The sequence below is a fragment of the Macaca nemestrina genome, chromosome 9 (assembly GCF_043159975.1).
Source record: "Macaca nemestrina isolate mMacNem1 chromosome 9, mMacNem.hap1, whole genome shotgun sequence".
Taxonomy (NCBI): Eukaryota; Metazoa; Chordata; class Mammalia; order Primates; family Cercopithecidae; genus Macaca; species Macaca nemestrina.
Genome location: NC_092133.1, coordinates 110,374,086 through 110,400,149, shown reverse-complemented (window position 1 = coordinate 110,400,149; position 26,064 = coordinate 110,374,086). Strand labels below are relative to the sequence as shown.

The following is a 26,064-nucleotide window of genomic DNA, read 5'->3' as shown; positions in this document are numbered from 1 at the left end:
GAGATCTAAAGTAGTCTGCTGGCATGAGGCTTCTGAACTGGTAGACAAACGCAAGTCATCCACATACTGAAGGATCAGAGGGCCTGGACTTGAGAAGTGGCCTAGATCTTGGGCCAGTGCCTGACCAAACAGTTGAGGGCTATCCGTAAACCCTTGAGGTAAGACCATCCATGTAAGTTGGGACATGTGGTCTGTGGGATCCTCAAAGGCAAAGAGAAACTGGGAGTCAGAGTGCAGGAGAATATAGAAGAAGGCATCCTTGAGGCCCAGAACAGTGAATCATTCTGCTTCTTCTGGTATTTGAGAGGGCAGGGTATAGGGGTTGGGTACAACTGGATATAGAGGAATTCCTGCCTCGTTGATGAGTCTAAGATCTTGACTAGTCTCCACTGACTGTTCGGTTTTGTACTCCTAGAATTGGGGTGTTGCAGGGACTGTTGCATTTCCTTACTAAGCCTTGAACTTTTAAATGTTTAACAATATCCTGTAAATTTTATGAGCTTCAGTCCTTAAGGGATATTGCCTTTCATAAGGAAAAGTGGTGGGGTCTTTTAGCCTGATTTGGACTGGGCAGGCATTTTTTGCCCTTCCAAATTGTCCTTCCAATGCCCAGACTTCAGGTTTTATTCCCTTCTCAAGTAGGGGAAAACAAATTGGTAACTTGTTCCCCATATTCATATAGATAATAGCTCCAGCTTTGGCTAATATATCTCTCCCTAATAAGGGTGTGGGACTTTCAGGCTTAACAAGAAAGGCATGTGAAAACAGCAAAGTCTCCCAATTACAACTGAGGAGGTGGGAGAAATACCTGATTACAGGCTGTCCAAGGATTCCTTGGATGGTAACGGACCTTGAGGACAGTCATCCAGGACAGGAGCTTAATACTGAGAAGGCCACGCCAGTGTCCAGGAGGAAGTCAACTTCCTGGCCCTCAATGGTTAAACGTACCCGGGGCTCAGTGAGGGTGGTGATATGAGCTGGTGCTTGTCCCGGGCACCCTCAGTTCTGTTGTTGTATCACCTGGTCATGGGCTTCAGACCCAGAGAAACTTTGTCCTCTGGTGCATGTGTACCTTCCAGTGATTGCCTCAGCATAGCAGACATGGATGAAGGGGCAGCATGTTTCTCGTTGGACAATCTTTTCTAAAGTGTCCTTGTAAACCACACTGATAACAAGCCCTACCAGGTGATTGGCCTGCTCCATTTTCTCTCCCGTATGAACCACCACGGTTCGTTTGTTTTTCTGAGGGCCATGACTTAGGCTGCGGCCTTTCTCTGATCTTGTTTTTCATTTTGGGCCTGTTTTTCTTGGTCCCTATTATGGAACACCGAGGTTGCCCAGGTTTAATAATGCCTCCAAATTTTGTTCAGGGCCCAGGGTTCACTTTTGGAGCTTTCTCCTGATGTCTGCAGCTGACTGAGTAATAAATTTATCTTTTAGAATCAATTGACCCTCTCATGAGTCAGGTGACGGGGGAGAATATTTCCTTAAGGCCTCCCATAGTCACTCAAGGAAGGCAGAAGGATTTTTTCCTTTCCCTGAGTTATGGTAGACATCATTGAATAATTCATGGGCTTTTTCCTAATTCTCCTTAGTCCTTCTAGAACACAGGTCAACAGATGTTTATGACTCCAGTCCCCATGATCTGAGTCGAGGTCCCAGTGGGGATCCATATTGGGGACGGCTTGCTGACCAGCAGGGAATTTGTCCCTTTCTTCAGCTGTCATTCTATCATTTACTTGACTAAGATACCAGGTATCTCCAAACTCTTGGGCTGCAGCTAAAGCCCCATTATTTTCATTAAAGGCCAGTGTTTGATATAACAATAGAATGACATCTCTCCAAGTGAGATCAAAGGTTTGCCCTGGACGCTGTAGGTCGTCTATGTACCTATCAGAATCATCTGAAAACTTCCACAGGTCTGCCTTGATCTGCTTTAAATTAGAGAGGGAGAAGGGGACATGTACCCAGGTTGGGCCAAATTCCCCTCCCTCTACAGCTTGAAGGGGACATAACCGATAGCCCGGGGTGGGGGTTGTGGTCTTTTGGATATTTCTCTGATTTCCTTCTGGGTGTGGGAGATTAGAGGAGGCTTATCATTAATAGGAAGGGGAGCTATAGGGAGGCTAGGATGTGGGGATAAGCTGAGAGGTCCTCTTGTGGGATGTAAATTGCAATCTTTGCATAGTTTTGTATGCTCCTTCACTGAAAGAAAGCTTGGACATAAGATATTTCACTCCATTTGCCTTCTCTCTTACAGAAAAGTTCAAATTGCAGGATAGTATTGTAATGTATACTTCCCTCAGGTGGCCATTTTTCCCCATCAGAGAGAGAATATTGGGGCCAGGTCATAGTGCAGAAAAAAATGAGCCACCACTTTTTCAGGGTTTGCAGGTCAAATTGGTTCCAATGGCTTAGTATGCATTTCAAGGGTGAGCCTGTTGATGCCTGTTTCCCATCTGAAAGGCAAAACCACCCATGGTTTTGGTTTGTTTGTTTCTCCCCCTGTCCAAGAAACTGCAACAGTCCCTGGACCCTGCTCATTGGAATAGTTATGCTCACTGATGCAGCAGCAGAAACCTCTCTTGCCCAAGAACTCACAATGGTCCCTGGACCCTGCTGATCAAAATAGTTGTACTCACCAGTGCAGCAACAGAAACACTAGCTTTCCTCCTAGACCACAAGGAGGACCAAGGAAGGTCGGATTTAGTGGCCCTTACCAACACATTCTCGAAAACCTACACCCTTGCCTGTCCTCCTATACCACAAAGAGGACTGAGAAAAATCAGATTTGCTGGCCCTTACCGATGCATTCTTGAAAACCGGTTAGAGTCCTAAGCATTCTCCTGTTAGTACTGGGACCTTACCCATGTCCTATAAAGACATTATGCCCCAAAAATGAAGTGGAGGGCCATACCCTGAGGGAAGAAAGGGATCTCCAGAGTTGGAAGAGTGATGCCTTTTGTCCTCATTTATATGAATAGGAAGGATACAATTTCTGAGGCTCCCCATCTCCTTGCTTCAGGAATAGCTTTTGTTAGGCCTGCTTGTCTGAGGAGGGATCCTAAAATTCCAGATAGTACCCCCTACAGTGGGGCTTTGGGCAAAAATTATGTCTTTCTGATTGGTGAGCCTGGGTGCCTAAAGAAGGTAACAGAGTCCTGGAGGTTATACTAGAAATCATTCTTGTAGGAGAAACTAGAAAAGCACCAGAGACAGGGAGTGGTTTTTCAAAGCAGGACTAGCCTCAGAGAAGAGAGGCGAGAGGAAGTTTATCTGGCAGGCATTAGGATCCAGGAGGCAAGGGTCAGGATAGATAGGATAGATGGGTGAGTTTCGCTTGGGCAACATGACTTTGAGAGTTCTGCTCATGGCCGCAGGGTCAACCAACTTGTTGTCAGGACCCCGGAGCAGAATGGCTTTCCTCTCTGTCGACCCTTGACTCAGCCCGGAAGTACAGAAGACCAGAAGCTTCAGGCAAACCAACACTCCCAACTCTGAAGAGTTGGGGGTTGTTAGAGAGCCCCTTCCCAGAAAGCCTGACGCCCATGTCTTTAGCGTGGCAGCTGTGCTAGGTGTTTTTAACTGGCCGTCAGGTGCCCAGTATTTAACCCCCAAATTCTAAGGAAAATAGGACAGAATAGTAAATGAAAGGGGTCCTATGGTACTCACCATTTGGTGACAGTTGAGTGTCCCTTGGTTGTTGCTGAAATGTCTCTGGAATTGGTTCCCTTCCAGTGGGTTCTTGGTCTCGGTGACTTCACGAATGAAGCTGCAGACCCCTCCGGTGAGTGTTACAGTTCTTAAATATAGTGTGTCCAGAGTTTGTTCCTTCAGATGTTCAGATGTGTCCAGAGTTTATTCCTTCTGATGGCTTCGTGGTCTTGCTGACTTCAGGAGTGAAGCTGTAGACCTTAGCAGTGAGTGTTACAGCTCTTAAAGGTGACACGTCCAGAGTTGTTTGTTTCTCCTGGTGGGTTCGTGGCCTCACTGGCTTCAGAAGTGAAGCTGCAGACCTTCGTGGTGAGTGTTACAGCTCATAAAGGTAGTGTGGACCCAAAGAGTGAGCAGCAGCAAGATTTATTGCAAAGAGCGAAAGAATAAAGCTGCCACAGTATGGAAGGGGACCCAAGTGGGGTGCTGCTGCTGTCTCGGGTGGCCTGCTTTTATTCCCATATTTGGCCCCACCCACATACTGCTGATTGGGCCATTTTACAGAGAACCGATTGGTCCGTTTTTACAGAGTGCTGATTGGTGCATTTACAAACCTTTAGCTAGACACAGAGGGCTGATTGGTGCATTTCCAATCTTTTAGCTAGACAGAATAGTTCTCCAAGTCCCCACCAGACCCAGAAGCCCAGCCAGCTTCACCTCTCAATAGGATCCTGTAGAACCCAGCTACCTCTTAGGTCAAAGGGCTCCAGGTCTGAAAATTGGCTCCAGTGTGAGCATCAGCCACCAAATGGTAACTTGTTATTGGGGCAACTGTTTTCAGACTTTGACGCCTCCATTCTAACTTTGTTAGAGTCCTAAGCATTCTCCTGTTTGTCTTTTTAAATTAGAGATATTAAGTGGCACCTTGGTTGGCTGCTGTCAAGGGCAGTGTTCAGCAAACTATAGTCAGATCCAGCCCATCATGAGTTTTTGTGAATGAAGTTTTACTGGAACGCATTCATGCTTATTAGGCTCTTCATTCTTTCCCTTGCCATCTATGAGGGAAGCTTAGACATCTCTCCTTTGCTGAGGCTTGCCCATCATCTTTTCCTGGCTTTTAGGAGCCACTGCCGTCAAATTAGTTTGTCCTCTCCCCTGGGGCTTTGCTAGGGTGATAAAAACTGTATCCTGAGAAAATGCCCCAAATCAATGAATTCTTGGTTATCCAGCTTAACATTCTAGCCTCCTTGACCAAAATCCCTCAAGTCAAACCCCAGGAGTATTTCCAAGGTACTGCCAGTACATACCAGATAGTTGTCTTCTTTCTTTTTTCTTTTTCAACAGGGTGTCACTCTGTTGCCCAGGCTGGAGTGCAGTGGCATGATCAGGACTTACTGCAGCCTCTAATTCCTGACAGAGCAGGAGTATCACCATCTTGGGCAAGCACTGTCACTTTTAAATTCACCTGAATCAATAACTGCCTAAATCCAAAGGGCATCAGCCTAATTGCTAAGGTCAGCATGACCATAAATCACAAATAACATCTCCGACCAGAAACATTCCAAACTCCTCCCCAACCAGAAACATACTAGCCCTAAGGTAACCCACCTCCAGTCGGGAAGATGCCAGCCCTGAGATAACTCCCTTCCTGCTGGAAAGATGTCAGCCCCAAGATAACCTCCTCTCCACCCAGAGACGTTCTAACCTCACCATAAACGTCCTCCCACACAGAAACATTCCAAGCTTGTAATAAGCCCCTCACCCTAAAACCAATATATACTCTTCCTCTGTAAAAGAAAGCACTCCTGACCAAAATTGGCTGGAAGCCCCTCTCGGGTTTTTCTCTAAAATAAACCTGTCTTTGACTCTTAAGCTGCATTCTGTGTTTCTTTCCTCTTTCTTTAACTCTTACACTTCCCAGGCTCAAATGATCCTCCTGCTTCAACCCCCAAGTACCTGCACCATCTTGCCCAGCTAATTTTTTGTATTTTAGTAGAGACTAGGTCTCCCTATGTTGCCCAGGATTATCTCAAACTCCTGAGCTCAAGGGATCCTCCTGCCTCAGCCTCCCAAATTGCTGCAATTACAGGCATGAGCCACCATGCCCCATCACATCTTGTTTCTTTCTGCGTAGATCTCTTTCTTGCCTTACAGGGCACACCCTGACTATATCTGTGTTATCTTGGAATCACTCTATCAGTCTGAGAGCAGGAATGGAGATGGAGACAGGTCTCAAGGGCTGTGTCTGTGTCTTTTGGTGAGGAAGATTCTGCAGCATCTTTCAGCATGGCCAAAGTACTAGCTCTTACTAGGGAAAGATGGGCCACCCATCCACGCCCAGAGGATGGGGGTGGGAATGTTGTAGAGTCAACATCACTAAGTATATCTCTCCAGATTTCCTGCCTAAAGGAGTGTTTAATGTCTCTGGTGCCCTGAGATCCTCATAATTAGGGCTTGAGCTTACCTTTTGATTGTGCCTGCCCTTCAGTTATAGGCAGTAAAGACTTCTTTATATGCAACCACTATTACCACTGGAGGCTCTATGGTTCCCACACTTAACTAGTAAGTGTGTATTAATGGCTCTCAGTCTCTCATTCCCCACTAACATGCAGTCAATGCACTTAGCCTTAGCCAGCCAATTGTGCTATAAACATATATACACACACACACATATATATATACACACACACACACATATATATATTTGAGATAGAGTCTTGCTCAGTTGCCAAGCTAGAGTGCAGTGGTGTGATCTCAGCTCAGGCTGCAATCTCTGACTCCTGGGCTCAAGCGATTCCCCTGCCTCAGCTTCCTGAGTAGCTGAGACTACAGGTGCACACCACCACACTGGCTAATTTTTTTTGTGTATTAGTAGAGATGGGGCTTCACCATGTTGGCCAGGATGGTCTCAATCTCCTGACCTCATAATCCACCCACCTTGAGCTCCCAAAGTGCTGGGATTACAGGTGTGAGCCACTGTACCTGACCCAATTGTGCTATACTTGTAAGAAGTTTCCCTTGTATTTCCAAATGCAGATATCATCACACCCATCACAGCATTTGCCCTGACAGGAACATTTTCGAGGGCCTCTACCAGTGAAATAGTAGCAGTTGGACTGCACTTTGTTCCCAGAACCATATATGTGCTTCTGATCTGCCAAGTAGGTGAGTTAATTTTACAACTCCACCTTGCTGTCTGTTCTTTCAAACCACTCTTGGTACCACTTGTGTTAACGCAGATCCTCTGAGAAGCTGATATTGACAGGAGTAATATGCAAGGATTTTATTAAGGAAGATGCTTGTGAAAAGAAAATGAGAGCAAGAACTGGAGAAGGCTGGGAAAGATGTCAGACTAGGAGGCAAGTGTGAATCTAAGTGAAAGTGAGAGGGAGAGAATGTTGGGTGGAACTGTCCTAGACTGTCATGCAGTCTAAAGAAGCTTCAACAAAGCCAGCAGGGATTCCTTGAGTTTACATTGCCAAAAGAGGAGCTTAATGTCTCCCAGAAATGAATCTGCTTTGGTAGCCCCACCACGCTCAGTCCTTGACAAGGGAGCAGTCTTGTCCAAGTAAGGTGTGGCCCCAGCCAAAATAAAGCAATGTATTTCAAAGCATAGCATCTGGGGCTCTGGTTGCACTCCTTATAGTGGGAGCTCTGCAAGCCACAATTTCATGGCTACCATAGAAAGTCAATGTAAGTTCAATCAAAGTCCTATGTGGTTTTTTTAATTGACAAACTAATTCTGAAATGTAAACAGAAGAGTGAAGGACCTAGCACACCTAAAACGGTTTGGAAAGGGAACAAAGCTGAAGAACTTAGACAACCTAATTTTAAGACTACAGCAATCACATATAGGGTCATGTGTTGCTTAATGATGAGGACACATTCAGAAAAGCGTAGGTGATTTTGTTGTTGTTGTTGTGTGTGTGAACATCATAGAGTGCACTTATCAAACCTAGATAGTAGAGCCTCTTATATATCTGGGACATATGATCTAGCTTATTGCTCCTAGACTACAAACTTGTTCATCATGTTACTCTACTGGATACTCTAGGCAACTGGAACACAATGGTAAGTATTTGTTTATCTACACATACCTAAACATAGAAGAAAGTATAGTAAAAATATAGTATTATGGGACCACCATCCAGTATGCAGTCTGTCATTGGCCAAAATGTCATACAGTGCATAACTGTACACATAAATTAATGAAATCAGTCTGACAGTACAGAGTCCAGAAATAGACCCCTGTCTACATGATATGTTGCAGAGGTGTCCAAACTTTTGGCTTCCCAGGGCCACATTGGCAGAATGTGGCAGAATTGTCTTGGGTCACACATAAAATAGACTGACTCTAATGATAACTGATGAGCTAAAAAAATTCACAAAAAATCATACAATGTTTATGAATTTTTATTGGGCTACATTCAAAGCCAACCTGGGCTGCATGCAGCCCATGGGCCATGGCTTGAACAAGTGTGATCTGTTGGTTTTCAAAACAGTGCAAAGATTACTCAATAGGGAGAGATATTCCTTTCAAAAAAAGATGCTGAAACAATTGGATATTGAGGGGCAAAAAATGAACTTTGGTTCTTACCTCACACTACATATAAAAATTAACTCAAAATGGATCATAGATCTAAATAACAAATTGAAACTATAAAATTTCCACAAGAGGATATGAGGTCATCTTTGTTACCTTGGGTTAGGCAAAGATTTCTAAGAACATAAAAATCATGAAGGAAAAATTTGATAAACTTTATTGAAATTTAAGCAGCTGGGCACAGTGACTCATGCCTGTAATACGAACACTTTGGGAGGCTGAGGCTGGCAGATTGCTTGAGCTCAAGAGTTTAAGAGCAGCCTGGGCAACATGGTGAAAGCTTATCTTTACAAAAAAATTTTTGAAAATTAGCTGGCCTTTAGTCCTAGCTACTTGGGAGGCTGAGGTGGGAGGATCACTTGAGCCCAGGAGGCAGAATTTGCAGTAAGCCAAGATTGCACTGCTGCACTCCAACCTGGGTGACACAGCCAGACCCTGTCTCAAAAAAAAAAAAAAAAAGAAAAAAGAAAAAGAAAAGGAAAAAAGAAAGAAAGAAAGAGATTTAAAACTTTTGCTTTTGAAAATACACTGTGAAGACAATGAAAATAAAATTCGCAGACAGGGAGAAAATATTTGCAAAACATATGTCCAGAATATATGCAGAATAGATAAAGAACTCTTACAAATCAATAATATGAAGACCACAGCCAAATTTCATTTTTTTTAAAAATTTTGAACTGATATTTCACCAAAGAAAATATTTGAATGGCAAATAACATGAAAATATGTTTGATATTAATAGCCATTGGGAAATACTAAGTAGAACTACAATAATATCCTACTACATATGCACTGGAATATCTAAAATTAAAAAGTCTAACAATACCAAGTATTGCCAAGGATGTGAAGCCACTGGAATTCTTGTGCATTGCTGGTAAATGCAAAATGGTGCAACCACTTTGGAAAACAATTTGCCTATTTCATATAAAGTTAAACATGCAGGTACCATTTAATCCAACAATCTCATACCTAGGCATTTACCCAAAATAAAGGAAAATATACATTCACACAGACTAGTGAATTCATGTTCATAGCAACTTTATTCATAATAGCCCCAAATTAGAATCAACCTAAATTTTGGCATATCTGCATATTCACACAATGGAATTATTTCTCAGCAATAAAAAGGAATGAACTACCAATATACCCAACAACGTAGATAAATCTCACAACAATTATTCTAACTGAAAGAGTTCAGACACAAAAGACTATATGATTTTATTTATGTGAAATTCTAGAAAGGACAAAACTAGAGTAGCAGATCAGTGGTTCCCAGGCCTGGAGCTGGGGAAAGGAGACTGTTGACATGTGAGCACTGGGAAATGTTGTGAGGATGATGGAAATGTTCTGTATATCACGAGGTTGGTGGTGTAGGAGTTAAAGAAAGAGGAAAGAACACAGAAAGCAGCTCAACAGTCAAAGACAGGTTTATTTTGGGGAATAAATCTGAGAGGGGCTTCTGGCCGATTTCTATCTCTTACAGACTAACAGTATATATTGGTTTTAGGGTGAGGGGGCTTATCACAAGCTTGGAATGTTTCTGTGTCCAGGGGAAGTTTATGACAGAGTTGGAATGTCTCTGGGTGGAGGGAAGGTTATCTTGGGGCTGGCATCTTTCCAGCTGGAAGGCAGGTTATCTCGGGGCTGGCATGTCTCTGGTAGGGGATGCTATTTGTGGTTTATAGTCATGCTGATCTTAGCCATTAGGCTGATGCCCTTTGGATTTAGGTGGTTTTTGATCAAGGTGAAACTTAAATGGTGGTGTTTGTCCAAGATGGCAATGCTCCTGCTCTGACAGGTGGTAGTTACCCAACTTCATGCACTTTGTCAAAATTCATTGAATTTTACACTTCAAAGTGGTGAATTTTGTTGTATATAAATTATACATCAATAGACTAATTTTTTTAAGTAAAAGAAAATAAAATAATGGTGGAGACATAAAATGGAACCTGTGGTAATAATCTTAAGATTATTAACTAATTTTATTTAAAATTGACTTCTATTTAATGGACTGTGCATTTGTTTCTCAGGTTTCTAAGTGCTATCTTGAAAACAGAAGTCTAATAATTTACAAAATTGACTGTTCTCAATTCCAGGATGAAGTAGGAATTTCCTTCTGTGCATAAAGTGGATATCATTGAAACAACAGCACTGTCATAGTAGACCCAACAAAGACTTTCACTGGACTGTCTCTCATACTGACCCATTACGCAGGTCCATAATTCAGTGAAGCTATTTGGGGATAGTCATTACAATTCTACGTAAATCAGCAGTTCTTTACCAAGATGCCATAATCCATGGTTAGATTTTAGAACATCTGAGGACATGGAATACTGTATGATCTCCAATTATTTTTTGCTAAATATTAATTTTCTCAATAAGGCTTTTGACAAACATTTTGGGAATTAGCTCATGGTTGCGTTTCTTGGCATGGGCAATGCTATAAACTACTCAGTGGTGTGCATGACTACAGATGCCTAAAATCTTGAACTGATCATTGAGCTGGAGGTAGAAATAACCTATTTGTGGAAGTCAAGGTCTCTAACAAGGGAGGAGTCAGCTAGATTTATCCTTTACCATTCATTCTCCTTTTGTATTTTCAATAGGAGAAATATAGAGAAGTTAATGGCTTTTAGCAGTTCCATTCCCACTGCCTTTTAGAGATTGAGAAGCCTTGAGTCACTTGTATGTTTTTTGACATTCAAGTGTATTAAATAAGGAAGATATGCCACAACAAGTCTCTAAATATTGTGATAAATTTAAGTGTTAATAATTAATAACTTATTATGAATCAATAACCCATAGATCTACTGTATATTTACTTTCATTTGGAGATAAGTCAAAAGACTACATTTGAAGCCCCTTTTGAGCATGATGCCCTCAGCAGATGTCCCTCTTGCAGTCACTCATCCCACCCCCAATAGGTTCTATTCTTCTAGGGTTACCTATTTAATTGGGGTCAGTAAAGTCCTATGAAAAAGGAATGAATAATTATTTCTATATGCCAAGAACGCTTTTAAATGCATTACTTGTATTAACTCATTCACTTTTTACAAATGTTGTGAGAATAAAATTAATACTATGAGGTAAATCCTATTAGGTGAGGAAATGAAGATAGAATAGTCAGTAACTTGCCCAGGATAGTGGCTGGTAAGTGGCGGAGCTGACTCCAAAGTCTGTGCTCTTAACTGTCATGTTGGAGGTTGGATCATGTAAAGTAGCCAATTGTCAATCATGTGTGACTGACAAAATTGGCAATTTCATATGGCTCAACTTGACGTAATGCTCAGGTTGGCTGAAGCTATGTTTTTATGAACATGAATATATGGGGCACATTTGTTTCCATTGCCAGTCGAGAATACATATCAACCTTTTATCTCAATTTGACAAATCCAGAATTTATATCTGAGTTCTTTTTGCTCCAGGGCAAAGACATTTTAAAATTCATGTCTGCTTTGAGAAGGGGTTAGGGGCAGAGCTAACTGATCAGAGCTTAACAAAAGGAGGGACTTTCTAATGACTTGAGCTGTCACAGTTGGGCTGATGGTCACTATGGACAGTGGTGGGAGCTTCTGTCCTGGGAGGCACCCTCAGAGATGGGATATGCTATTACTCAATAAGTCTACCAAGGGTTCCTGCTTCATTACAACTCAGCCAGTACAGGAGTTGGACATCCATCAAACTCCTGTATGCCTAGAATGTGGCAAGCTTGCTCTACTGGACTTTTTACTACGTGTGCTCTGTTTTCCTTCCTAGATGTCAACATTTAGAAATCATAGTCAAGGGGATTCTATTGAAAAATGGGAGGTTCCTTTTGCTCTGGTTGAACATTTTTGTAATTTCATGAAAGATTCAGAGCGAAATAGTGCTCTGTCTTTCAGAAGCACATTGAGAGTTGTTAAACTGCAGAGTCTAATTTTACAAAGTCCCTTCCTTGTTTCCACAGGTTACTAGCAACTATTTGTTTCTTTCCTCTGGACAGAGCCCAGAGAATTCATAAGATCTTCACCATTGGGATTTAGCAGACTTGCATTTGCTGGAAATTGACTCTGGAATGTTAACCGGATCAAGACCACACCCTTTGTTTACTATTTTTTTTTTTTTAGACAGAGTCACTCAGTTGCCCAGGCAAGAGGCACCATCTCGGCTCACTGCAACCTCTGCCACCCAGGTTCAAGCAATTCTGCCTCAGCACTCCCGAGCAGCTGGGATTACAGGCATGCACCACCTCGCCTGGCTAAATTTTGTATTTTTAGTAGGGATGAGGTTTCGTCATGTTGGCCAGGCTTGTCTCAAACTCCTTTCCTCAAGTGATCCACCCACCTCAGCCTCCCAAAGTGCTGGGATTACAGGCGTTACCCACCACACCCAGCCCTTTATTTGCATTTTATTGATTTACATTGTTTATCTGTGTTCACCCTAATAACAGAGATATATTCAGACTGCCTCTCTGCAGCCAGCCAAATCTGCAGATCCCTGACTTTAGCTGGAAGCCAAGGCTACTGCCAAGATTCCATAAATCAGTTCATTTGGCTCAGCCTGACTAGCAGGACCGCAAAGATGAACAATGCCTCCTAAAACAAAATCAAACTGTCCTGGAGGCTGCACAGAAAGAGATGGAGAACTGTCTCAGTCAATTCAGGGGCAGCATTTTTGCAGGGTAGAATTTTTTTTTTTTTTTCTTCCGAGATACCCAATGTCCCATTTACTGTGAAATTTGGTTTCGCTGATTACAGCTTGTAATGATCATTCGGCTCAGTGGATCATATCTGACTTTTCCAAAAGTCATTTTATGTGGGCACTAATGTGTTTGTCCCATGCTTATTCTGGTCAGTGGGGCATGCGGTTATAAGGATCAGATGGAAAGTAATTTCTTGGATTTCCCTTTGACGTTTCCAAAGGGAGGGAAGATTCTCTGTATCCCTCTGCGTACTCCCTGACACTGCGGAGAGTCCTGTGATGGCCTGATGCAGGAGATCCTATTTTCCACCCCCAGTCATTTGGCTGGTCCACCAGGAAGCTCTGCATTCCCAGGTTTTTGAGGCATGTCTCAGCCACAAATCACGAGGCTTACCTCTCAGCAAAGTCGTCTCAAGAAGAAACATCCGGAAGGCTGTCCTTGGATATCTGGGGCTGAGACAGGGATGCAATGCCCATCACCACTTCCCTAGTTTGCTATGGGAAGCTGATACCCCTTCCACCTTTCATTTGTCACCTTTTCTCACTCTGCTTATTGATCCTGAACAAAAGCGGCAGCTCAGAAGCTCTCATCCAGCAGAAGCGACTTAGAGCAGGACAGCAGGCCCGTCCACCCTGGCCTTCTCCCACCGGGCAGTCTGCATGGTTCCTGCCGAGCAGACTTATCCCTAATGGCCGGAAGCGCTCCTCTCTTTTTCCACCAACCCCAAACCCGAGGCAGACGCAAGTTTCTCCATTCCCCTTGTCTCACTTTACTCCTCTGCCTCCTGGGATCAGAATAATAATTTCTAGTTCTCTGGATTGGCTCTGCTTTGCAGTATATGACTCACTCTCTTTTCCTTTAAGCTTTCCCTTAATGTGGTCCACGCCTAAGGATGCTGGCTGGGTCTTTATCACAGGAGAATTTTCAGGTGTTCAGCAACTGAAGAAAAAAAAAAGACCTATTGAACGCTCCTTTCCCTGCTCCCAGTCAGGTCACACAGAGTTCTTGAGAGAAGAAAACCAGCAAATGTGAAACTGATGGCAGTCATCTTCTTAGAATAAAGGCCAAGAAATAGGAGTGATTTTTTGTGTTTGTGCATGCATGTATTTTAGTGGAATGAAAGAAACAGCCATGCCCTCAAACACCTCACTCGTGTTTATGCGGCTGGCCCCCACTGGAGGACATGTCTGAGATTGCATTCCGCGATATTTCACCAGTACCTTCAATAACCAAGTCTTCTTTTCACATCCAGATCGCACTGGAAACCCATTTACTTTATTCATAAAAGTATAACATATTCAGCCCTGAGCCTCCAGTTATTATCAGCATTTGCACATGACCAAGCATAGTCACTGAATTCTCTGCTCTTGCCATCACACATTTCTGAGCATTTTGAACTGTGATTTTTACTCTTTAACCTGGGGGCTCTTCAACTTTCCTAAAGTGGGGAAATCCAGATAAGAGTACCAGATCTTACGCTATCATATTAGCTAGGCGGAGGAAGCAAGAATTAGTGCAATAACAAAAGCCAGGTGAGATAATTAAAATCGTCTTAATCCCGTCACACTGAGAGGCGGATGTCAGCCCATTTATTTTCCTTTCTCTTTCTTCTTCTTCTTCTTTTTTTTTTTTTTTTTAACTGTGTAAGCTTCAGTTCTGATTTCATTTCAAACAGCCCTTCCCATCAGTGCTTGTTCTACAGATGTGAATCGGTGGAATGAATTAAGTTTTGCTCAAGGCATTTAGTAGAGTAAAATCTGCTTCTCAGAGGAGGGGAAATAAAGATGAAAAAATTTAGCAAAGAGCATCTACCCTACAATGCCAGGTAGGTAATAAAACATAAAGATGCTGAGAGAAAAGCACTCTCCAACCAAAGTGGGTCTATTAGAAGCAAGTTTTGACATGATTGCCGAACCCTTCTGGAAAGGGTTAGGAAAAAAAATCACTTTCAAAAATCATTTGAGTATAAAAGTGAAATGAAAGTAGTCTTTTTAAAATGTAGTATTCAATGTGGACATAGAGTGGAAGGATGCGGTACAGTCATTAAGGGAGACAAATAGAGGGTGCGCCCAAAGGGCAGTGAGATGCCTGTCATGTGATGGTGTGGAAGACCTACTGTGAACAAAGACCCGGAAAAGCCCAGAAAACCAGGTGCGAAATCATTCCTTTATATTTCCTGGCCCTGTGGTGTAGGGATCAACCACAATGAAGGTCTATCAGGTTGAGTCCCAGCTCCACCGCCTTGGGGCATTCTGTTTCCCCATTTAGAGAATGAGTGAGAATAGTGAAGCCTGCCTCGGCCATCCCAGAGGATTGTCCCAACAATCCTAAGAGATCAAGATTAGGAGTTGTCTTTGCAAAGAGTGAAGAGAGCCAGGTGCAGTGGTGTCTGCCTGCAGGCCCACCTATGGGAGGCTCTACTGGGCCCAGGAGTTTGACACTGCAGTGTGTGATAATCACGCCTGTGAATAGCTACTGGGCTATACATAGCCTGGGCAATATAGAGATACCTCATCTCTCTCTTAAAAAAATTGCCTGGGTGCAGTGGCTCACGCCTGTGATCCCAGCATTTTGGGAGGGTGAGGTGGGAGGATTGCTTGAGGCAAGGACTTTGAGACCAGCCTGGGCACCATAGCGAGATCTCATCTCTAAAGAAATTTTAAAAATTATAGCCGGGTGTGGTGGAGTGTGCCTGTAATCTCAGCTACTCAAGGGCTGAGGTGGGAGGATCATTTGAGCCAGGAGTTTGAGGCTGCATTGAGTTATGATCATACGACTGCACTCCAGCCAAGGTGACATAGAAATACCTTGTCTCCAAACAAACAAACAAACAAACAAACAAAACACTTCATTGAATTTTAAAAACTTTTTTAAAAGGATGAACATAGCTCTAAGGTAACCTCAAGTTGCACCCAAGCAACTATGATTTTTCAGTATTCTCATTAATTTTGGAAAATCTTTCTGGGCACACTCTTTAAAAGTGGGAAATATTTAACATATTTAAAAGTGGGAAATAAAGGAAGGTAGAAAGCTTAACTTTATTGGAGAGTAGTGAGAGGGTGGGGAAAAGAGATTTTGTTCTTGTTTTTGTTCCCAGCAATTTCAGCACGCTTTGGTCAATTTAGTCTTCTAAAAATGAAAATTTCAAAGAGAAGCAGCCAGAGTCATATTCCTAAGAGCACATCTGGTCATGCTATTCCTCTGTGTATAATCCCACAGTGGTGTCCTGATACCTTCAGGAAAAGATTCAGTGTCCTTAGGATGGCATTCATGGCTCTGGATGGTGTGCCTTAGTGTGACTTCCCCATGCCATTTCCCATGCCTGGAGCAGCCTGCTCTGCTCCCCTCTCCCCAACATCTGCCCACACCCACTCTGTGGTCTCCACCACCAGGAAACTGCCATGGGACATTCACCAGCAGGAATGAGTGGCCTCCGGGGTGTTCATGCCGGATGGCAAATGTTGACCTTTTCCCCTCTATTTGTGAGTGCTTTCAGAATAGCAAATATATCTTTCTTCTGGCTGTCTTTGGTATCAGGAAAATCAGGGGACACAGAATAAATGTCCTTTTATCTAAAGAAGAAAGGAAAGAAATTAATGTTGATTCTACAACTTTCCTATAGCTCTTCAATTTTAATCATATAAATGCCATTTTCATTGTTTTTGTCATATTTGTGAACCACCTGTTGTAATAGCATTTGCTTAATTATTTTGCTTTAATTAACAGCTCACTTTTAAAAACTTAAATGTAATTTGAGAGAAAATGTTTTATCACTTTACATACACTCCACGAAAGGAAGAACTGTGCTTTGTTAAGCACTGAATCCCTAGCACATTGAACTGAGCCTAGCACAAAGCAGGTATCCTACTCTGGTTTAATGACTAAGAGGAAAATTAGTACCACTGGCTACTAATACCTGGTAACATGAATAATAGATATAAAAAATGAAAGAATACTAATAATACTGTAATTGACCCCAAACCTAAGACTCACCTCTTCTTACGGTTTGGATCTTTGTCCCCCACCCCCCCTCCAAATCTCATGTCAAATTGTAATTCCCGGTGTTGGAGGCGAGGCCTGGTGGGAGGTGACTGGATCATGAGGGTGGTCTTTCACGAATAGTTTAGCAACATCCCCTTGGTGCTGTTCTTATGCAAGTGTGTGAGTTCTCATGAGATCTGGTTGTTTAAGATTGTGTAGCACCTCCCCCATCTCTGTCTTCCTCCTGATCCCGCCATGTGAACTACTCGCTCCCCCTTCACTTTCCACCATGATTGTAAGTTTCCTGGGGCCTCTCCAGAAGCGGAAGCTGCTATGCTTCCTGTACAGCTTGCAGAACCATGAGCCAATTAAAACCCTTTTCTTTATAAATTACCCAGTCTCAAGTATTTCTTTAGAGTAGTGAGGGAACTGACTAATACACCTCTCTCTGTTTAAAGGGGATGCCAGGATTACAGCAATGTTGGGACCCTCTAGAAACCAAGTGCAAATTTCTCCTTGATTAATTAAAAGGATTGAAAGATAACTGAAATGACTAGCTGCACACTGAGTAGTCTAGTGTCATTTCACACACAGTCATTCCATAATCATCGAGCACCTGTACCATGGGTCTTTCCCTTGGTTTGGGAAACATCACCTATGTTATTCCTTCAAGTTCCTACACCTTTTCTACAAAAGCTAATCAATAACGAGTTACAACCCATCAGGAGACTAAAACTATTCTGATAAACTCATTTAAATGGAAGTACAGACCCCAAGAGGACTGTAACTGTTAAAAAAAATCCTGGAGCTTCTTATATGTCAGTTTTGTATCACTCCCACCTCAATTTGTTTCTCTTGTGGTTAACAACACAACAGCAAAAACCTTGCATCGGAAAAATATGTGCTTCTATTCATAATGTATGTCACTTTTTTTAAAAGACAGATAGTATCTCACTCTGGTTCTCAGGTTGGAGTGCAGTAGTGTGACCTTGGCTCACTGCAGCTTTGACCTCCCGGGCTCAAATGATCCTCCCACCTCAGCCTCCCTACTAGTTGGGACCACAGGCATGTGCCACCATGCCTGTTTAATGTTTGTATTTTTTGTGGAGACACAGTTTCACCATGTTGTCCAGGCTAGCCTTGAACCACTGGGCTCAAGCAATCCTCCTGTCTTGGCCTCCCAAAGTGCTGGGATTACAGGTGTGAGCCACCATGCCCTGTTATGTCAGCTCTTACCGTATTAAAATACAAATACTTGGAGGAAGAATCACTAGATGGGGCATGGTGGTGAGTTGCTTGTTAAGGAGCCCTGACTGTCCACAGAAATGTCACCTTCCCTTCAAGGTTATATCTTCCTCCTGTTGTTCCTTACCCTGTAACTAGTGCCTTCAGCACAGGCACAAAAACTTTCTTTTGGCTCGCCTTTATGTAGTTGAAGAAGGCACGACTATGCTAAGTGAAGAAAACAAATATTCGTAATATATGGATACCATATATGAAGCCTAAAAACATTCCAACACACAGAACATGTAAAATAGCTACCCAGGGAGATACAAACTTCTGGTAGAATGAGTATCTACCAGAGTGGAGAGATTATAGTTATCCCGAATGCGTACATGTGTTTACAAAACAACAGGAACAAAAACTTTGGGAAACACTGCTCTATCCCCAAAGGGCTACCTTTACTTTCCTACATCAAGACAAGGAAAGAGCTCTTTTGCTAAAAAATAAAAGCAAAGCAATAACAAGAAAAGCCAATTTAAAAAAAGAAACAGAAATCCATTTGCAGTGAGATCTTAAAGCTTATTATCCAACAATAACCAGATATGAATTTGGGGTTGTGCTTCTCACATTCCCCCAAACTCCCTCTTGATCAATATTTTCTTTACTCTTTATCAATGTTTCTCTTTTTATTTTTCCTTTCCAGACAATGGAACCTGTTACAAATGTTGTGTAGAGAGGAGCTACAGTGTGATCTGCACCAGACTTTCTCTAGTTAAGACTGAACTTATGGCTGGGTAGACAAAGTGGCTGCCTAGAAAGTGTATGACTTGAAGGCAGAAGGAAAAGGTCCCAACCTATATTAGTCCATGTTTATACTGCTATAAAGAACTGCCCAAGACTGGGTAATTTATTTAAAAAAAAAAAAAAAAAGAGGTTTAATTGACTCACAGTTCAGCATGGCTGGGGAGGCCTCAGAAAACTTACAATCACGGCAGAAGGTGAAGGGAAAGCAAGGCACCTTCTTCACAAGCTGGCAGGAAGGAGAGGTGCTGAGCAAAGGGGGAAGAGCCCCTTATAAGACTATCAGATCTTGTGAGAACTCACTCACTATCACGAGAAAAGCATGGGGGAAACAACCCCATGATTCAATGATCTCCACCTGGCCTCACCCTTGACATGTAGGGATTATTACAATTCAGGATGAGATTTGGGTGGGGACACAGCCAAACTATATCACTGCCATTCTCAGATATATCTTTTCCTTGGTCTCCTTGGAATCCCTAAATGATGGACTGACTGACTGCTTTGGACTGAAGCACTGGATGCCCTGTTGAAGTATAGGTGAAAGCTGAGAGTGGGTCACTGCCAGGGGAGTGCTCTGGCCTTTAGTTGTTAAATGCCAAAGCTGCATCTCACCTTAAGCCAACTGCCTGAACTCTCTTTTTATCTTTTACATAGTTCCTAAGTAGTCACAATTCACTTTTATTCATTCATCCATTAATCCATTCATTTATTCAGCATGTTTATATTGAGGATCATTTACTTAGCATTATGCCCCAAAGATGCATTGTTGAAAAAGCCAGATTTTCCTGCCCTTATGGAGATAAAATGGACATTAAACAGCCAATTACACACAAATGCAATTACTATTGATTTTCTGATTCAATAATTATATATTAAGCAACTACTCTGTAGTAAGTACTATGCTTGGTGCTGGAAATTTAATAGTTAACAAAAATGTCACATTCTGTGCTTTCATGAAACATGAAACTCATAGTCTAATCAAATATGACATAAGAGAATATAAAATTGCATATGAGGTAAGTGCTACAAAGGAGACACAGCTCTATGAGTATATATTACAATAAATGTAACTACAATAACTTGTAATAGATGTGCAATATAAAAAAGATGTCAATTACGACATCAATGACATAAAATGTAAGGGGGAATGAAAACAGTAGTTTTTGCATGTGATCAAAGTTAAGTGGTTATCAGCTTAAAACAAACTGTTATAAGATTGTTATTTAAGACTCATGGTAATCAGAAAGCAAAAATCTCTAGTAGAAAAACAAAAGATAAAGAGAAAGGAATCTAAGCATACCACCATACAAAAAAATAATAATCAGGCCAGGCATGGTGGCTCACGCCTCTAATCCTAGCACTTTGGGAGGCCAAGGTGGGTGGATCATGAGATCAGGAAGTTTGAGACCAGCCTGGCCAAGATGATGAAACCCCATCTCTACTAAAAATACAAAAATTAGCTGGGCACGGTGGTGGGCACCTGTGCAAAAAGTAAAGTAGAGGTTCCTCTTCAAAGAGACTTTCCTCCCCATCTAATTAGGAATAAATAGTAACTTCTCTTAGAAGCAAAATTTATTCAAAGACCTGTGCTAACATTCTTAAATATCTGCTAGCCGTAATAAAGAAATCAATGTACTTTATGTTCTTAGCTCTCCACAATTTAGCCTAAATATTTGCCCTGGCATGCTTATACTGGTTCAAGCAAGCATTAGGTCATAGCCTGTTCCTCTTCATTATTTGAAGGTGTTTTTACCTTTCTCAGCATTCCACAAGTTACTTGCTCCTTCCTTTGTTCTCCTCTGCCTTTGCCTCTTTTAAAAAGTTCTAAGTTGCTAGCCAATCAGGACAAATACAGAATGTGAGGTCCCATTCCAACCAACGGAAACTGGACACAGCAGTAGGGTGGAAGTAGGTAACAAATGATCCTGTCTCCTTTGGTGTATTCTTCGTGGCAAAACCACTGACATGTATACTCTTTCTGCAGAAAGTAAAAATGGCCTTGCTGAGGAAATTAAATTTATGTTCAAGTGCTATTTCTTTACAGCACCAGGGAACAAGCATTTCCAACAGCCTATAATCCTAGCTGCTCGGGAGGCTGAGGCAGGAGAATCGCTTGAACCTGGGAGGCGGACATTGCAGTGAGCTGAGATTACACCACTGCACTCCAGCCTGGTGACAAAGCAGGATTCTGTCTCAAAAAATCAAAACAAACAAACAGAAAAAAAAACAAAAAATTAAATCATAAAGGAGAACTAGAGAGAAACAATGGAACAAACAAACTACAAAACAAGCAGAAAACAATCAACAAAATGGCAATGATAAGGCCTTACCTATCGATAATTACTTTAAATATAAATAGATTAAATTATCCAATCATAAAACATAGAAAGACTGAAGAGATTTAAGAAACAAAATTCACAATATATTGACTACAAAGGATTCACTTTAGCTTTTAGAATACACATAGGCTGAAAGCACAGGAATAGAAAAATACATTCTATGCAAATTGTAACCAAAAGAGAGCAGAGGTGGCTATGCATATATCAGACAAATGAGACTTTAAGTCGAAAACTGTAAAAGAGATAAAGTCATCATATAATGATCAAAGGGTCAGTTCATCAAGAGGATACAATGGTTGTAAAAATAGATGCACCCAACTTCAGAGCATCTAAATATATAAGACAAACACTAAGAGAACTGAAGAGAGAAATAGACAGCAACACAGTACTAGCAGGGCACTTTAATACCACACTTTCAACAATGACTAGATCATTCAAAAAGAAAATCAATAAGGCAACAGTGGACTTGAACAATACATTAGACCAAATGGATCTGAAAGACATATATAGAACATTCTATCCAACAACAACAGAGTACACATTCTTCTAAAGAGCACACAGAATATATTCCAAAATAGAACATATGTTAGGCCACAAAACTAGTCTTAACAAATTGAAGAAGATTGAAGACATATCAGGTATCCTTTCCAACCACAATGGTATGAAACTAGAAATCAATAACAGAGTGAAGATTGAAAAATTCACAAATATGTGGAAATGAAACAACACACTCTTGAACAACTAATTAATTAGTCAAAGAAAAAATCAAAAGGGAAATACAAAAATACCTTGAGGTAAACAAAAATGGAAATACAGCATACCAAGATTTATGGGAGACAGTAAAAACAGTTCTAAGAGGGAAGTTTATAGCAATAAATGCCTCCATTAAGAGAAAAGAAATATGGCAAATAAAAAACTTAACTTTACAAGGAAGTAGAAAAAGAACAATAAACTAAGCCCAAAGTTAGCAGGAGGAAGGAAATAATAAAGATCAGAGCATAAATAAATAAAATGGGGACTAGAAAAACAATAGAAAAGATCAATAAAATTAACAGCTGTTTTTTTGAAAAGATACAAGAAATTGACTCTCTTAGCTAAACTAACTTAAAGAGATAGAAAAGACTCAAATAAATAAAAGTGTAAATGAAAAAGGAGATATTACACCTGATGTCACAAAATGCAAAGGATCATAAAAGACTACCATGAACAATTATATGACGACAAATTGAATAACCTAGAAGAAATTGATAAATTTCTAGAAACATACAACCTACTGTAGGGACCAAGGGAAAACTTTCCCTTTGTCCTCTGAAGGTTCACTGAAAATGAACTGACAAATGCAGATTCATAAGAGAAAAGGCATACAAATGTATCTATGTGCAAAGAGAGGGAAATCACGAAGTGCAGTGAGGTACAGATGGCTCTATACCCTTCTGCTTAGAGGACAGGGAGATAGGGAAGTGTGGATGATTTAGAAGGAGCAGTAAATGATTTTTAGGGGAATTCAATGGGCTTGAAGAACATACAATGGCCTAGAAAAAAAGTCTGTTGGGCCCACAGAGCAGACATAATGGTTTGTGAGAAAAGTCTGTCCAGGTGTGTTGACAGACTTCAGTCTTTCTTTCCGCCATGTGAGTTCAGTTCATGAAAACTTAAGAAAGGGAGCAGAGGTCATTGTTTTTTTTCTTGAATGGGTCCAAACTTCTGGCAGATAAGGGAACTTCACAGAACAACTTCATCCTTTGCTTTGACAGAGTTGAAGAAATGAGAGGCAGGAGAAGGAGGAAGGTCCGAGAGACCTTGAGGCTTCTTCAGTGCATCACGTCAAAGTGCCATATTTTGGGGTATGTTTCTGAGCCCCAACAGGGTTAAACATAAAGCTTCCTTTCTCAAACAAGCATTCCAATATCCAACAGCTCTAATGATTTCCAAGAGTACTGTAAAATATATTTTTTCAACAAAATTATATGAGTGGTCTGGGTAAAAAAGACTTTAAAATAAATACATACGCTTATAGTACTAATAAAACCAAGAAAGACTGCTTAAAATAAATACATAATATGTTTATACTACTATTTAAAAAAAGAAACTCTGCTTACACAAAGGAATTAAATTCTACCAAATGTAAGAAGATAAACACACCCTCACTTCTAAGGTAATACCTGAAAAATATTATCTGATTAATGAAATTAAAAGGCATAAACATAATCTGTAAAAAGTAATAAGATTTCAATCCTAATAATTAATATGTTAACTAATTCCAAAAGCAGATCAAATGAAGCTAAAAAACTTCTGCATACCAAAGGGAACAAGCAATAAAGTTAAACGGAAGCCTATAGAAAGGGAGAAAATGTTTGCAAACCTCATATCTAATAAGGGGTTAATATCTGAAGTATAGGCTGGGTGGGTGGCTCACACCTGTAATCCCAGCATTTTGGGAGGCCGAGGCGGGCAGATCACCTGAGGTCAGGAGTTGAGACCAGCCTGGCAAACATGATGAAACCCAGTCTCTACTACAAATACAAAAATTAGCCGGGCGTGGTGGTGTGTGCCTGTAATCCCAGCTACTCAGGGAGGCTGAGCCAGGAGAATTGCTTGAACACGGGAGGCGGAGGTTACAGTGAACCAAGATGGCGCCACTGCACTACTCTAGCCTGGGTGACAGCGTGAGGCTCCGTCTCAAAAAAATTAATTAATTAATTAAAAAAAAAAGCAACAAAAAAAATCCAAAGTATACAGGGAACTCCAGCCAGTCAATAGCAATAATACTAATCATCATCATCCAATTTTTAAAATGGGCAAAGAGTGGAATAGACATTTCTCAAGAGAAGACATACAAATGGCCCACAGGTAACTGAAAAAGTACTCAACATCACGAATTATTAGGGATACATAAATCAAAATCACAATGAGATATAACCTCATACTTGTTAGGGTCCTTATTATTAGAAAAGCAAAATATAACAAGTGTTTGGGAGAATATGGGGAAGAGGAACCTTGGTACACTGTTGGTGGGAATGTAAATTGTTACAGTCATTAAGGAATACAATAAAGGTTCCTAAAAAAATTGAAAGTGGAACCACCATGTGATCCAGCAATCCCACTTCTAGATATTTATCCAAAAGAATTGAAATCAATATCTTGAAGTCATAGCTGCACCACCGTGTTCACTGCAGTGTTATTCATAACAGCAAAGATTTGGAAACAACTTAGATGTCCATTAACATGCAAATGGATAAAGAAAGTGTGATGTACATATGCATGGCACACTATTTAACCTTTGCAAAGAAGGAAATCTTGTCATTTTTAGCAACATGGATGGACATGGGGAACAATATGCTAAGTGAAATAAGCCAGACACAGAAAGGCAAATTCTGTATGATCTCATTTATTCATTTATATGTGGAATCTAAAATAGTCAAACTTTGAGAAGCAGAGAGGGAATGCTGGTTACCAGGAGAGTGGGGAATGAGAAATGGGAGGTTATGGCTAAAGGATACAGTGTTATACAGGATAAATAAGTTCTAGAGATCTACTATGCAGTATAGTGCTTGTAACTAACAAGACTGTATTTTGTACTTAAAACTTACTGAGAGAGTAGATCTTATGTTAAATGTTCATACCACACAACACACACACACACACACACACACACATAAAATAATAATAAAGGGAGTGGGCAGGAACTTCATGAATTAACAGATTGATGAATATATTTATGAACTTTATGGTAGTAATGGTTTCAGGAGTGTATACTTATCTCCAAACTTGTCAACTTGTATACATTAAACACGTATAGCTTTCAACCTGTCAATCATATTTCAATAAAGTGATTTTCTAAAAAGAAGATATTCTCTTACGTTTTCTTCCAGAAGATTCATTATTTAATCATTTATATATAAGTCTACAAATCCACCTCTAATTTGTTTTGGTGTATGTTATGAGTAGAGGTCAGATTTCATTTTTTTCTCCTGGACAGATATCCAATGGGCCTATCACTGCTTATTGGAAAAGACCATTCTTCCCCTTACAGAATTGTAGCTGTGTAAAATTAATCAGGTAGCCATATAAAAAGTGGTATGTTTCTGGGCCCCCTTCCATTGATGTATTTATGTACCCTTGGGCCATACCATGCGTGGTTTTTTTTTGTTTTTTTTTTTTGTTTAGACAGAGTCTCACTCTATCACCCAGACTGGAACGCAGTGGCATGGTCATGGCTCACTGCAACCTCAAACTCCTGGGCTCAAGCAATCCTCCCACCTCAGCCTCCTGAGTTAGCTGGGACAACAGGCATGTGCTACCACATTCAATTAATTTTTTGTATTTTTTTTGTAGAGACGAGGTCTCACAATGTTGCCCAGGCTGGTCTCAAGTTCCTGGGTTCAAGTAGTCCTCCCACCTCAATCTCCCAGAGTGTTGGGATTATAGGAATGAGCCACCACTCCTGGCTCATACTATATCTTAATTACTACAGCTTTGTAGTAATTCATAAACTTGCTGGTGTAAATCCCCCAACTTTGTTTTTCTTCTGTCATGGCTATTCTAAGTACTTTGCATTTCCAGATAAAATTTAGATATCTTGCCTATTACTAAAATTAAAAAGCTTCCTAGGGCTTTGATTTGGATATCATTGAATCTTTAGATCAAACTGGGCAGAAATAACATCTTCAAAACACTGAGTCTTCCAATTCGTAAAGATGGTAAACCTCTCTATTTAGGTCTTTAACGTCTCTCAGCAACGTTTTGTAGTAAAAATTAAAAAGTGTAGACGCCTTGTA

At 41.0% G+C, this 26,064-nt stretch overlaps 1 long non-coding RNA gene across 1 annotated transcript in view; it reads right to left on the bottom strand.

Annotated features, from left to right (window-relative positions):
• Positions 1-20,748, bottom strand: part of LOC139356111 (uncharacterized) — a 31,266-nt gene extending 10,518 nt beyond the window's left edge. The window contains exons 1-3 of the long non-coding RNA XR_011607504.1: positions 20,701-20,748; positions 13,786-13,877; positions 11,080-11,227 (exon numbers count right to left, since the gene is read on the bottom strand). This is a non-coding gene — a long non-coding RNA (uncharacterized lncRNA). The remainder of the gene's footprint in view (positions 1-11,079; positions 11,228-13,785; positions 13,878-20,700) is intronic.
• Between the last annotated feature and the right edge of the window lie 5,316 nt (positions 20,749-26,064).